The 13,964-nt window shown below is 38.5% G+C and overlaps 1 protein-coding gene across 2 annotated transcripts in view; it reads left to right on the top strand.

Annotated features, from left to right (window-relative positions):
* Positions 1–13,964, top strand: part of dmrt1 (doublesex and mab-3 related transcription factor 1) — a 32,797-nt gene that overhangs the window by 18,563 nt on the left and 270 nt on the right. The window lies entirely within an intron of this gene.

The following is a 13,964-nucleotide window of genomic DNA, read 5'->3' as shown; positions in this document are numbered from 1 at the left end:
CGCAGAATGATTTTTTTATTTTGTGTGACGTGGCTGCAAAATTGTTTCTCTGTTTTTTATTTTAAAGGTACTAAAGCGTTTCTCGTTTTTTTCTGGAACCGCTGAGTAATTTCATTTTCATTAATACTAGCTGCAGTAAATGCTTATACTTGCATTTTAGGAGTTTAATTATCCACAGTTTTAATAGTAGAATCACCAATATAACAAACAGCATAAAGTAAAGACAGTAAGAGAACAAACAGAATCAAGCCCTAGTTCTTGATTTATTTAGACATTTGCATCAGTATATCAAAATTCAACCACATCTCCTTGTAATCCTGGAATTGTTTGACTTTGACCGAACATGTTGTGCAGCTCCGGATCAGTCCAGGAGGAGGAAATAGCTGTGAACCCTAAACCTACCTGCCCTCCCCTTCTACCTGGCTGCCAAACAGCGCCCCGTCAGATTTATCTCCCTCCCAGGAGAGGGCTAATCAGTTGGCCAAATACAGAGATCCAAATAACCTTCAGGAGTGCCACGCTGTCCTTTCCCCTCCTCGTCCCCTCTCCTCTGCCTCCTCCCCCCCCCCCCCCCCCCCCCCCCCCACCCCCCTTCTCCGCCCTCCCCCTCCGCAGGCCCCGCTGTCTCCGCAAAATTGCCTTCTGGAGTTAGTGAGCGGGAACAGTTAAGATTTACAAACAATGATGAAGCTTGTCATGCGTCTTTCTCCATCCGTCACGGCGGGCCGGGCGGAGCTGTGGGGAGAGCCGTCCTGGTGTTCTTCATAAAAGCCAGCTCTCTGTGAAATACGCCCCCGGCCGGCCTGTTTACTGCCCCGCGCTCGTCAGCAGCCCCGCCGCCGTAAATCGCCAAGCGGGAGGTGACAGCGCAGTCCATCAAACTCCCACCCCACCTCGCTGCCCTCCCAACATCTCACCTCATACTGTCCCCCCCCCCCTCTCCATATACACACACACACACACACACAGAGAAACACACACACACACTGTTTCTCCACAAACACCCAGCCCGCTTCCTCACTAGGATCCAACCGGGGAGGCTCAGATGAGCTGCCCCGAAAGAGTTATGGCTGTTTCAGTCTTACAGCAGACAGCTTCTAGCCAAGTTTGTCAATGTTTATGTTCTTTCTTTTTTGCCCTTGTCTAGACTTTTTAAAAATTCAAAAGTGCCTGAAGTTTTTGCAAAACTGTCCGTCACTGCAGCAACTTTCCTTTCACGCTCTTCTAACTTATTTTGAAAACCAGATTTATACTAAGTCAGACCTTTAAAATGGAGCGCCGCTGTGCCGGCTATACGTTTGTCTGTTTTGTTATATTGGTGTCAGCACTGAGCGTACAGTAATTTAAATGCAAATCAGATTGTTGAGGTATTGCAGATGTTAATCCTGCTAATCGATAGACCTGTGTGAGCCCATTAAGTTAGAAATCCATTACTATCTTTCTAGATGATATTCTATTGATTTTCCTCGCTTCAATCCATACCGTACTGTACACCAAAGTGAGTTACTGCGTATTAAGTCTGTCGTTTCAGGTTCTCAGCCTCCTCTGAGAGAGAAAAAAAAAAAAAAAACAGAAAAAAAAACAAAACAATGGAGAGATCGGTGTCAGTAAGTTTCTTTGTTTCGTGTGTAAAATGGGCTTTACCTGCTTTCAGATCAGATTACTTCAAACTTTCACTCGCTCACACCCACGCACTCTCTCACACACACACACCGCATGTACCTACACACACACACACCCACGGGGGCCACACTCATTCTGGTGATGTCAAAAAGGCCTTTCACTCTTTTGGATTTATTAAACCCGAAACAAATCTGTACTTCTAAACTCAAGAGGTGACCTTTTCATAGGAAGTGCTGTTTCATGTCGTGTAGCAGCCAGAGTTCATTTCCTTGGTCACTTGACATACTGAGAACATCACTCAGCTCAGTACATGCACTCTGTGTTGTTTTCATTACCTGAGAAAAAAGCAATGACTAGAGAGCAGACTGTAGGTTTGAATTGTGTTGTAATGTTTTCATCTTGAGGAGTTTTTTTTACTCCTCGTATCATTTAGTGGTAGTACCTCAATTATTCCATTAAACACTGGTCCTGATCGCACAGTTTAACTGGGCTGAAGAAGACCTGGTTCACAGTGAAACATAGTAACAGTAACATTGGTTACACATAACCAAACCTGTCTTTAAAAATAACTTTTCAATCAACCTGTGTTCACTGGGGTTGATCACGTGGCATTTTTTTGGCAGTTGACAGTCTTTCCCTGCTTAAATATGTTTTGATCATTTCTGGTTTTGTGATTGCTTCAAAAAAATCTGATTTCTGTGTGAATGTTGGACAGGAAACAGAAACACATGGACAATGCACACAGGAAATGTCTTTATGCACTAAACCACTGGAACTTACCTTTATATTAGAGTTTTTTGTAAGTTATAATTGTAATGATAAAGTGGTATTTTGATTTTTACTAAAGTTAGCAAACAAACACTGTCTCTTATTAATGAGAAAGCTGAGATAATGTGGTGATTAACAGAAGCAAGCTCTGTAGATTTATGCTTTAAGTACTTTACATCACCAGTTCTTAAATAAGTCTCAGTCCCTCAATTTACTGCCAAGAGACAAATAAAATACTTTGAATCGGATCGTAAACACCATAAACTTTAAAACTGACAAGATGTTGCAGTTTTAAAGGAATACTACCCTTCTAAATAAATTCTAGGCTAATAGTCCCTACAAAGTATCCAAATTTGCCCAATTTCCCCATTTTAGCTGAAGCTACGACTGTATCTAACCTGTAAGTAAGAGCCAGCCGCACAGAAAGTGACCCTGCAGGAGCCCGTCAGGCCCTGGAGGGTCTCATTTAATCTGGGGCTGATTGAGTGTGTCTTCTGGCTCTTAGGCCATGCAGGACTCTTCCACTGTAACTGTCAGGTTGTCTTCCCCACCCTGCTGTGCTGCTAAGTGCCCTGATAGCCTGTGGGGCTGTGGACGGACTAAATACCAGTGTAATTGTCTGCTCAGGGCACAAGCACCGTTGTAATATGTTGTACAACACCACCATTAACACAGGCCTGGGGCTGTGGAGACATTAAATGGCCAGGGCAGTGTAGTTTATGTCCTCTTCCCCTCACTCTCTCTTTCTCTCTCACTCTCACACACTCTCACACTGTCCGGCGTCAAGATGCCTACAGGATAAAGAAATTAAACGTGACATCTATCGACATCCATTTTACAGTATGCTCTTTCCTGTGTAGCAATATATTACAGGTGCAATGATTAATCAACAACTATTAAATTAATTGCCAACTAATCGATTAATCGTTTTGAGTCATTTTTAAGGAAATAAGTCCAAACTCTCTGATTCCAGCCTCTCAAGTGTGAATATTTTCAGGTTTCTTTAGTCTTCTGTGAGAGTTAACTGAATATCTTTGAGCGATGGACTGTTGTGGGCAAAACAAGACATCTGAAGACGTCACGTTGGGCTCTGGGAAACAGTGATGGACATTTTTCATCATTTTCTGTTTAGAAGTTGCAGTAGTTAGTACTGTAGTAGCTGCAGTCCTGCAATATATGATCGTCTGTGTTGTTATTTTGATACAGTACATCTACTGTAGTTGCTTTAGCTTTGAGTTTGTCAAATTAATCTTATTTCACACTGTCTGACAGTATCATATATATATATACAGTATATTTCATATTAGCTTGTTCCAGCTCTTTATAGCCCCTTTTATACAGAGATCCTGCAATACTGCCGTAAAGAAGACCCGTCATTATGCTGGCTTTGCTTTTTTACACTGAACCAAACAAAGCTGTCATAATTCTGCCCCTGTGTGTGATTTTAGACAGCATGGCAAGCTTGATGTGTCACACAACAGCGTCGGCGTCCAGTGTGTGTTGTCCTTTTTACACAGATGATCCTCTGCTGAACTTGTTGTTTTGTAATTTGGGTGAACTGACCCTTTAGTCACAGAATGACCGTCCACTCACTACATAAATACTGCATTGGGCATATTTAAAATGCTTCTAGGATGGCAACTAATGATTATTGGCTATGACTATTCATTATTGGATTAATCTGCCATATTATATTTATATTATACATTATTAATATACATATCATTAATTGTTTAGTCTATTAAAAGTCAAAAAGAAGTAAAAAACATCCATTACAACTTACAAGAACTCAAAGTGTTGTCCTTAAATTGCTTGTTGTACCAACCAAAAACAAGCATGACTGAAACAACTAATAGATTATCAGAATAGTTGCCAATTAATTTTCTTTCAAAAGACTAATGGATTAATCGACTAATCATCGCAGCTCTAAATGCCTCTTTATAACCTGGATACTCACCTTTCTTTTTACACTCTGTTAAGTGTCATTTTACTGATAACTGTGTATAAAACAAACTTGGTTAGTTACGGTATCTACCTACCTAATCATGCTCTCGTAGTCACTTTCCTCGTGTTTTGAGCAGCAGTGGCGGCTCGGCGTGAATTGACAAATGATGTTGCCTTGGCAGCTCTCTGAAACAGCTGAACGACTTGGATAAACACATTTGGCAGCTTTAGCACCCACGGGAGGCGTCCTCCTTTCCATAGCAATATATTTCACTCTTCCTGTGTCCTTTACTTTGGCATTTTTCTTACCCTGTCGACTCACAATGAATCTCTTGTTTAAAACGTCACGATAGAAAAGTCCCGCAAATATTGATCGGCCGCCTCAGCTCATTATTGCATATCCATAACTTTTCGACGGATCATGTCAAAAAGCCCAACGATAGACTGACAGGTCATTTTGTGAGTTGATGGGGCACAGTAGCCGAGATGGAGATTTAGCATAGGGACGAGGGCTGCGTCACGCCTCTCCGGCAGTCATCTTCAACCGGGAACAGATTGGTTAACAATGCAGGAGCAAAGGTTCCTCCCTGCTTAATTAGCCTTTGACCCCGACACTGATGCCTTCTGTCAGCCTGTGTCGGCCCTCCACTCTCTTCAGCTCCAAAGCAAACCAATAATGAGCATTTAAGTGTTTTCTTACCCCCCACCCCTACCCCCCACTGGTAATGGCTGCATAAGAGACATCATTGCTTTGAACAATTGTCTCAACAGCTCCTCACTGGGGAGATGAGAATGAGAAATATGTGGAAGATTTTTACTGCATGCACAATAAAATGAGGAGTCCTATTTATGATAATGCAAAAACTATTATTTGACTCTTTATTTGGTCCTCTGATCAACATGTTTGATGTAGCTTGAAATTAGTAGTAGCTCAGAATTTACTCCCAGACTTACTTTAAGAGCAGTGGTCACAGTTCACTTGTGTCGGCACTTGTGGCATTTGGGTCTCTTAAGCAGCAGCAATATTTCAGACGCCTTAAAGCAACGTGATACAACTATTTTACCTTAAAATAACAGCTTCAAAATAATTTTGATGGTACACCGTCTTGTAACAGGGAGAATGGCGCCTCTTTCATTCCCACTCTGTGCCCCCAACGCCTGTTATTGCACTATGTAACTTAGGTTGAGCAGGTATGATGAGGTAAATAGTAGTTACCTGGATGTAACTCCAGTTCTATGAGTACATGCTAATAAGCAACAGCTGACTGGCCTGATGAGCCCTTTGGTGAATTACAATTACTTGTTATCTTGTTAATATGTAACTTATATTGTTATCAACAGAACTAAGATACATATTAACAGCCACCGGACTGTGTTGTATATATGGAAATAAGATCGGCCAGAAGCACAGCGAGGGATGTCACCACAGTAAAAAGTTGAGAAAGAAAATTGTGATTAAATATTGAAAAAGTCGATACTTACACATTGTAGGATATGTTTACTTTTTCAGCATTGAATCAAAACCACAGTTGTTTTTCATTTACATGTTCTGTCTTGTTTTAGCTTTCGATTTATCTTTATTTAACCGCGATCTTTCCCTTAATGCTAATCCTAAAAGACCCTAAACTCTAACCAGTGTCCTGCACTTTGTACACCCAACATCTACTCCAACCTCCTTTCCTCTGTACAAAACACAACACCTCATGAACCATCATAACATAGTAAATGAATATAATCCATGCAGCAATTATGTTTCCTCCAAAATGTATGAGGTAAATGTTTTCGGTTCTTTTGTCGGTAATGTAGCAAAAAAATTGTACTTTAGATATCAGTTCATTCAATGTTTGTACCTTAATGGAAACAAAAACTGATGCAACATTTGCTACGGCATCTTTATGGTATTGCTGTGAGTTTACTTTATATTGGTATCAGATATTGGTTACATCATAGAAGACTTACAGAGTTAAGACTCAAAGAGCCAGACACGATCAGTGATTCAAAACTTAGGGTGAAGGTTTGTGGTGTGAACATCAGCTGAGTGGCATGAGCCTCCACTGTTCAGTGCTCAGTATTTAAAGCCTGCCTGCCTGTCTGCTCTTTGACTGAGTTTTCTGGGTCATTAAGTCCTGCTACTGGCCTGATGATGAGGAGCCAGACGCCTCAATATTGTTTCCAGAGAGGGCGTCTGAGAGCGTCCACCTCTACAGGGGTTGTCCTCAGTCGGACACACATGGGACCTTCTCAAACAGGCCAGGGACGTTTTTTTAGACACTGCTCGTATCGTTTTAATAGGAGACATTTCATCCTGGGCCAACCTTGTCATGTGACAGGCAACTCTTCATTCCTAAGATTGAATTTTTGTTCCCTTGATAATGGCTTCCACTAAGTCCTCCTGTCCCTGGACGGCACTGACACATTCAGGAAGTTGTGTTTAGGTAACATGCAGCCATCTGCTGATGAAGACCATGAGATGTGGCTGAAAACTCTGCAAAAAGCTAATTAACGGACCTCATGCTATAGTGTCATCATAAAAAAACTCCCATTAATTTCATTACCTGTTAGTGACCTATTATTAACATTATGTTTCCTTTAAGATTAGTAACTATGAAATCACTAGTTTTCATACTCTATGTGGCCAAAAGTATGTGGACACCCAATACTTACATACAATACATTCCACTCATACAGTATGTGATTGTTGAACATGTCATTACAAAATTACGAGTATTAATCTGCTGCTATTACAGCCTCCACCCTTCTGGGAAGGTTTTCTTTAGGATTTTGGAACTTGGCTTCAGGGATTTGTGTCTATTCAGGTCGGCCACCGATGGCCACTGGTTCGCAGTTGGTGTTCCAGTTCATCCCAGAGTTGTTGGATGAGGTTGAGGTCCGGGCTCTGTGCAGGCCAGTCAAGATCCTCCAGGTCTATATTTCTACTGGAATATCTTTACATGATTTACAGTTCCCCTCCTGATGAGCTCACTCTCTTCTGAGTGGCCAGTTCTTGGAAGCTGCTGCCAACAAACCATGAAACAAACTACAGTAGTAGGATTACATTACTTTTTCTCGTTCTTCACTCAAAGTGTCAGCTTCTCAAATACGTCTGTATATATTTGAGCCAAAATCTGATCCAAATTATGAGAATGGACGACACAAACAACACATGGAAAAACCTTAGCTACAACCTTAGCAACCAAGGCTAAACAGACGGCCGTTTGTGGGCATGCGTGACAAACCAACGTCAGCTCATTGGCTAAGTAGAAAAAAATGACAAAAACGTAGCATTCAGAGCAGGTTGAAGCCCTGGCTTTTGACTTACAGGGATCATTTCTACATACGTTAACCTCAGGTTTTGGAACTTTGACCATGTTTAACAGAGATCCAACAGTTTATAAATAACAGAAAACCACAAAAAGCATAATATGCCCCCTTGAAGATGTCCCTCACTGGAACTGAGGGGCCAAGACCAACAGTATACAGACATATGTAGGTGTCCATATACCTTTAGACATGTATATTTTTAAAAAAAGGAGGTATAATGATCACACATCGTAGCTCATCATTACTTAATGATTTTGCCATTTCAGTTAATTACCACATTTTATCAGTAAGTCATAGTAGGGCTGCAACTAACAATTACTTTCATTAATTAATTATTTGGTCTATAAAAAAATCAGTAAACAGTGAAAAATGTCCATCACAGTTTTCTAGAGTACAAGATGACATCATCAGATTGTTATTTTTGCTTTAAAAAATGACGGAAATGATTATTCGATTGTTGTTGTTCTTCAAATATGACTCAGGAAAGGTTACACACATCATTACAGTTTGATGCAGAGCCATGTGTGTGTGTCTGCATGCTCGTTTTTGTGTGTGTGTGTTTACTTAAGTGTTATCTACCCCCATGACCCTTGTGTACGATGGATGAGTGTAGAGTATGAAACACAGAGAGAGAGCTTATCCCCGGTGGATCAGACTGAATTACCCTCTCCTCTCACATCTGGGCTTTTGTTCTCCTCTTTGGCAGCGGCAGAAATGATTGCACCTTCATTCACTCCCTCCTTCGCTCTCTTAACAGGACAAGTGGGAGGTTAAAAAAGCTTCCTTTTGTTATTCCACACAAAGACTGTTTAATAGTTTGGAAATCTTATATAGAGTGCTGAGTGACAGGGAAAAGGGCAAAAGTTCATTCAGGAGAATAAACTCCCTTTCAACATCCTCAGCAGGTAAAATCTGTCTTTATACAAAAAAGTTTGTCTTGTTACACAGTAATTTTTGTAAACAGCATTGACCTCAGATTGTTTTACATGGTGTGAAGTTCACAATGAGTGATTCTGCATTTATCACCACTCACATCTGTAGCAGAAAGCATTGTGTTATGTCATGTTCAGCCTGAATTATCTCAGGATAATTGGCGCTAAAATAGCTTTGACAGTCTTCAACATTTGTGCCAGTCACTCTAAAACTATATACTGTGAGTGACTCGTCTGTTAAGGGTTTTGTAGCTAAAGTTTGTTTTCTTTTACTCTGGTTGGAAGTTTTGTTAAAGAGGGGAATTCTTGTGCAAGAACGGTGCTGTTTCAGACACAGAACTTCATCAAGTATTAAACAAACAACACATTAAGTAGCATCTTAACACAATAGCCAGAGGCTGCAACAACCAGTAATAAAAAGAGTTAAATCACAGTAACATCTGAGACGATAATACATTCAATAATTAAATTTTATGCATACATAACACAGAATACATATATAGCTAGGGCTGTGCATTTTTTATACAGTTTAAGTACTAATACCAAAACTTTTCTTTGAGGAATATAAACATTTTTCTCTTCATAAACCCTCTTTAAAGATTCAAATCGTTCTCAGAAACAACAGATCAAAGCATAATCAATCAAAAATAACTGAACTAGATTATCAATCCAACCAGGCATCCAACTTTTGGTACTGAAAAGTTTCACACAACATCAAATTACTGATGTTTGATACATAGCCGTACTTGTAGTGAATAGAATTCAATGAAATCCTGAGATGAGGTGACTACAAGTAATATGAATAAATGTTGAAAGGGAAGTAAAGGGGAGAACTTACAACTACTATTGTAAAGCTGAGTGGTTGAAAGTATCTCCAGGGAGTTACAAGGTGATCGTAAGGCTTCTGTTGAAGAGTAATTCATGCATCAAGTAAAGTAAAGTCGTTATTAAACATAAATAGTTGAAACGTCCATCAACAATGAAGTTCACTCATAATTTTTAGGACTGAAACGGTGATCGATTAATCAGTTTTCAAGCAAAAATGGCAAACATTATGTGGTTTCAACCTCTCAAACGTGAGGATTTGTTGTTTTTCTTAATTTTATATCACTGTAAAGTGAATATTTTCAGAGTTTTGACCATTGGTTGGTTCAAACAAGCAATTTAAAGAAGTCCTCCCTAACATTTTCTTGATCAAATGATTAATCAATGCATCAAACAAATACAAAAACTAATTGATTAATTAGTTTCAGCCCTAGTGTCATTAACAGGTGGGTGTTGGCTAATTAGGAAAATGGCTTTTCTGCTGTTTCGGCACACGCTGACATTAATCTGTATTAAACAAGAAAGCAGCGGACAGTCGGATGCAGCAGAGAACATGTGTACCACCGTGTGTCATGATTTAACATCCCCGGCGAAACTAACACGTCCAGTTGCTTTCAGCCTTTAATTACATCATAGATTTCCTGCTGATGAACAGGCAGAGAATTAACAGTGAACAGGCTAATTCACAGCCGCTCTCCCCCACCCACACGCTGTTATTGCTGTACAAGTAGACCGCCGGCCGAGCTGGGCGCACTTAGCTACACAAACATTAGTAATAACGATTGGGCTGCCAGTTTGGAATTGGTGACAAACTGCAGACGGGCAAAAATTGGAGCCCGAAACCAATCAGGAAGTTAATGAGGAGAAAAATTACTCCTCTTTTCCCCCTCCTACCACTGCTGAAGAGGAGGAGGAGGAGGAGGAGGAGAGAGGGGGAGAGATGGTGGAGGGTGAGGGATGAGGAAGGCCAATCAAGTCAGAGGATTGTGGACTGGACATAGGCTCTGGTTTTAAAGTTGGAGGACACAGTTCAGGATAAATAATCACAAATTTAAAATTCACTCAGTGTGAATATTTCAGCTTTGATCGCGAACATTTAAAAGGAAATGTTCTCGTTCCTCATCTGGAGTTCATTTAAACATTTTGTCTTGGAATCATCTGACAGTTGTGATGCTCAAATATCTTAAATAACAAACATTACAGATTTTATTATATTTTTTTAGATGATGCAGCTTATAAAACTGGATCCTGAGTTATTGTCTACATTTCTTTCAATTGTCACCTCTCCCTTTAAATAACTAGTATGTTCATTTTGTAATGATTAGGGCTGCAATTCGCTTTTCTTTATCAATTAATCTGCTGGTTATTTTCTCAATTAATAATTTGGTCTTCAAAAGAAAACAGCAAAAAAAATATCCATCACAATTTCTCAAAGGTGATGTCTTCAAATGTCTTGTTATTCAATACAATGAAAAACTGGAAAATATTTAAGTTAAAGAAGCTGAAATCAGTCAATTTTTGCTTCAAAACTTACTTCAAAATAGTTCATGATTAGATTTCTTTAATTGATAAATTAACTGATTGTTTCTGCTCACTAATGACGTCACTTTTTATCTCTTTGACTTGATAAACAGCTATGATTAGGGATGGATACTCATTAATATTGAAAACAGACTGAAATGTGTCTGTATCACCAACAAACAAATACTGTCAAGTACTGAAAGTTGACACTGAATGCGTGCTTAGATTAATAATTTTGTTGACTTACTCTTTCATCATATTAATACCAGATTTATATAAATTTCCCTCAAATTTGAGACTTTATTAGACTGTATTTTATTCAGACAACTTTTATTCTTGTATGGCTGCTGGCATTTACAATAACCAACATTTAACATTTGAGAACTTTGCCTTTCTTGGTGAATGAACAAAAAAATCTATTCACATATTTATATTTCTCATAGTTAAGTGTTGAAAAAAGAAACTCAGGTATTATACTGGCAACAGGATAGAAAAAGTTCAAACTACACCCAGTCCCAGCTAGGATTAATACTAATTAAACAGTAGTGAAATCATTAAGATACCACAGAAGAATAAAAACAGATGAGCAACAAAACTTGGGTGCTACTAATGATTATTTTCATTATCACTTAATCCAAAAATAATTGATAAATTAACTAATTTATCATATATTATTTTCAGAATTTCAAAAATAGTGGAAAAAAACCAGCTGAAACGATCAACGGATCCACAGAAAATTAATCAGAAAAGTCATTTTCATGTAAAAAATGCCATTGATTACAGTTCCTGGTCCTCAGATGTGAGGATTTGCTGCTTGTGACAGAAAACTGAACATCGTTGAGTTTTCAACTGTTCGTCTGATAAAAGCTGTTAGTTGTCTTGGTGTCACTTCGGACTTCAGGAAACTGTGACGGGTATTTTTCAAACACTTTTCCTGACATTATTTTAAATGAATTAATTGAGAAAATATTCAGCAGATTAATCAATGATGCAAATAATCTTTAGTTGTAGCCGTAATGAAGACAGCACCGTGTGACTAGAGCTGCAACAAGTAGTTGATTAATCGGCAACTATTTTGATAATCGATTAATCGTTTTGAGTCATTTTTAAAGAAAAAAATTCCAAAATGATCTGGATCCAGCTTCTTAAATGTCAATATTTCTTTAGTCTTCTATGAGTGTAAACTGAATATTTTTGGGTTCATACTAGTTATTCCTTTCAAAAGTGTGTCATTTTGTGAAATTTAAAAGTTTATCTGAAGCTTATATGAGGCTTCAGCAGTCTGAGTTAGTCATATCAAGTGGATATCTGACACATTTACAGTCTTTTTAGCATCAAATTCCCTCTTTGTGTTTCCCTGTTGAGCTGTGGTGGAAGTATAGTAACAAAAAGAGGGACTTTGGCACTAAAAAGACTGTAACGTCTACTTGATTTGACTTTGGACGCTGAAGCTTCACTTACATTGTAAGTACATTATGAAGAGATCTTCTAATGGTCAGTATGAACAGGAGGAATAATTACAGCAAGAAAAACATGTTTCAATGTTCATTTGGGCTCCTGACTGTTGTTTTAAGACACACTTAAAAAAATTGTGAACCTGTCCTTTAAGAGCAGTTAACGTTTTTAACGAAGATTAAAGATAAACAACAACGATCAACAGCTGCAAACATCTCATCCGTTCATTTGGGCTCCTGACAAGTTTCCAGACAGACTTGAAAAATTGCGAATCCGTCCTTTAAACATCGGTAACATTTGAATGGTCGTACAAATGAAAGAGATTCGTGTTAAATCTGTCGACCTCACGGTGTTATGAGTGTGCGCAGCGGCTGTAGAACAAGCGCGCACAGCTCTCGTGTTAACTGTAATGCTTTTGTTTTGTGTTCACTGTCTTTCCATTTGCTGACTGATTCAATTTGCTATAAATCCTGAGCTTTGGTGAGAATCACTTCACTGTAGAGTCATATTTATATCCGATGAATACAGCACTTACAGAGAGGACCATTTATTCTCAAGTGCTGATGATACGACTCTCCTGTTTTGTCTGTCTCACAATAGTATTTCTCTTCTCCCTTTTTATTTACACGCCTTACAGTATGTGGACATTTTTATTCTATGTGCACTGCCGTACTGTCTATCTATCCTGGAAGCAATATGAATTTATCATATTTATGACTTTGAGGAGTATCCAAGAGAGAGATTTGCAGCTCGATATCTGTGAAAGAGTTGAGGTTTATCTACTCTTCCAGTACATAAACATACATTACTGTAGTGAGACAACATTTAAGGTTAAGTTTTTTTCATAATTCTGATAAGTAAAACTTATCCCGGAGGGGGTATTTTACCCAAACACATTTTGTTTTTCAGTAACATATCAGAACACTGACGGGGCTAGCTAAGAGCCAACAAGTGAATAATCATTTCATTTTTTAAGCAAAAATGATAGCAAAAATAGCTGGTTTTAGCTTCTCATATGTTAGATTTTGAAGCTTTTCTGTGTGCTGGAGTGTTGATCTGACGAAAGAAGACATTTGAAGAGGTGAATGTGACCTTTGAAGAAATTATAACAGGCATCAAAGCATCAACAGATTGGTAAACCTCAATGTTTAAACTGTCATAAACTGACATCATGTTACAGGATTTCTGGGTAATGAAGTTCAAACTCTTAAAATAGCTACTTAAAAGCAGTAGTTACAATAAAAGCAGTATATTTGCACTTTGCACAGTATTATCAAGTAGTTTAGAGTTGCAACAACAGAAAATTAAACGCCAACTATTTTGATAATTGATGAATCTTTGAGTAATTTTTCAAGGAAAAAATACTCAAACTCTCTGATTCTAGTTCCTAAAATGTGAATATTTTCTGGTTTATTTAGTCTTCTATGATAGTAAACTAATATCTTTGGGTTATGGACTTTTTGTTTGGACAAAAACAACATTTGAGGTCGCATCCTGGGCTTAGGGAGTGATTGACAATCGATTAATTAAATAAATAATCAACAGATTACTCGATTATGAAAATAATCGTTACTT

Source organism: Thunnus maccoyii, chromosome 9 (genome assembly GCF_910596095.1).
Source record: "Thunnus maccoyii chromosome 9, fThuMac1.1, whole genome shotgun sequence".
NCBI lineage: Eukaryota > Metazoa > Chordata > Actinopteri > Scombriformes > Scombridae > Thunnus > Thunnus maccoyii.
The sequence above is the reverse complement of the archived record's forward strand: the minus strand, read 5'-3'. Positions and strand labels throughout refer to the sequence as shown.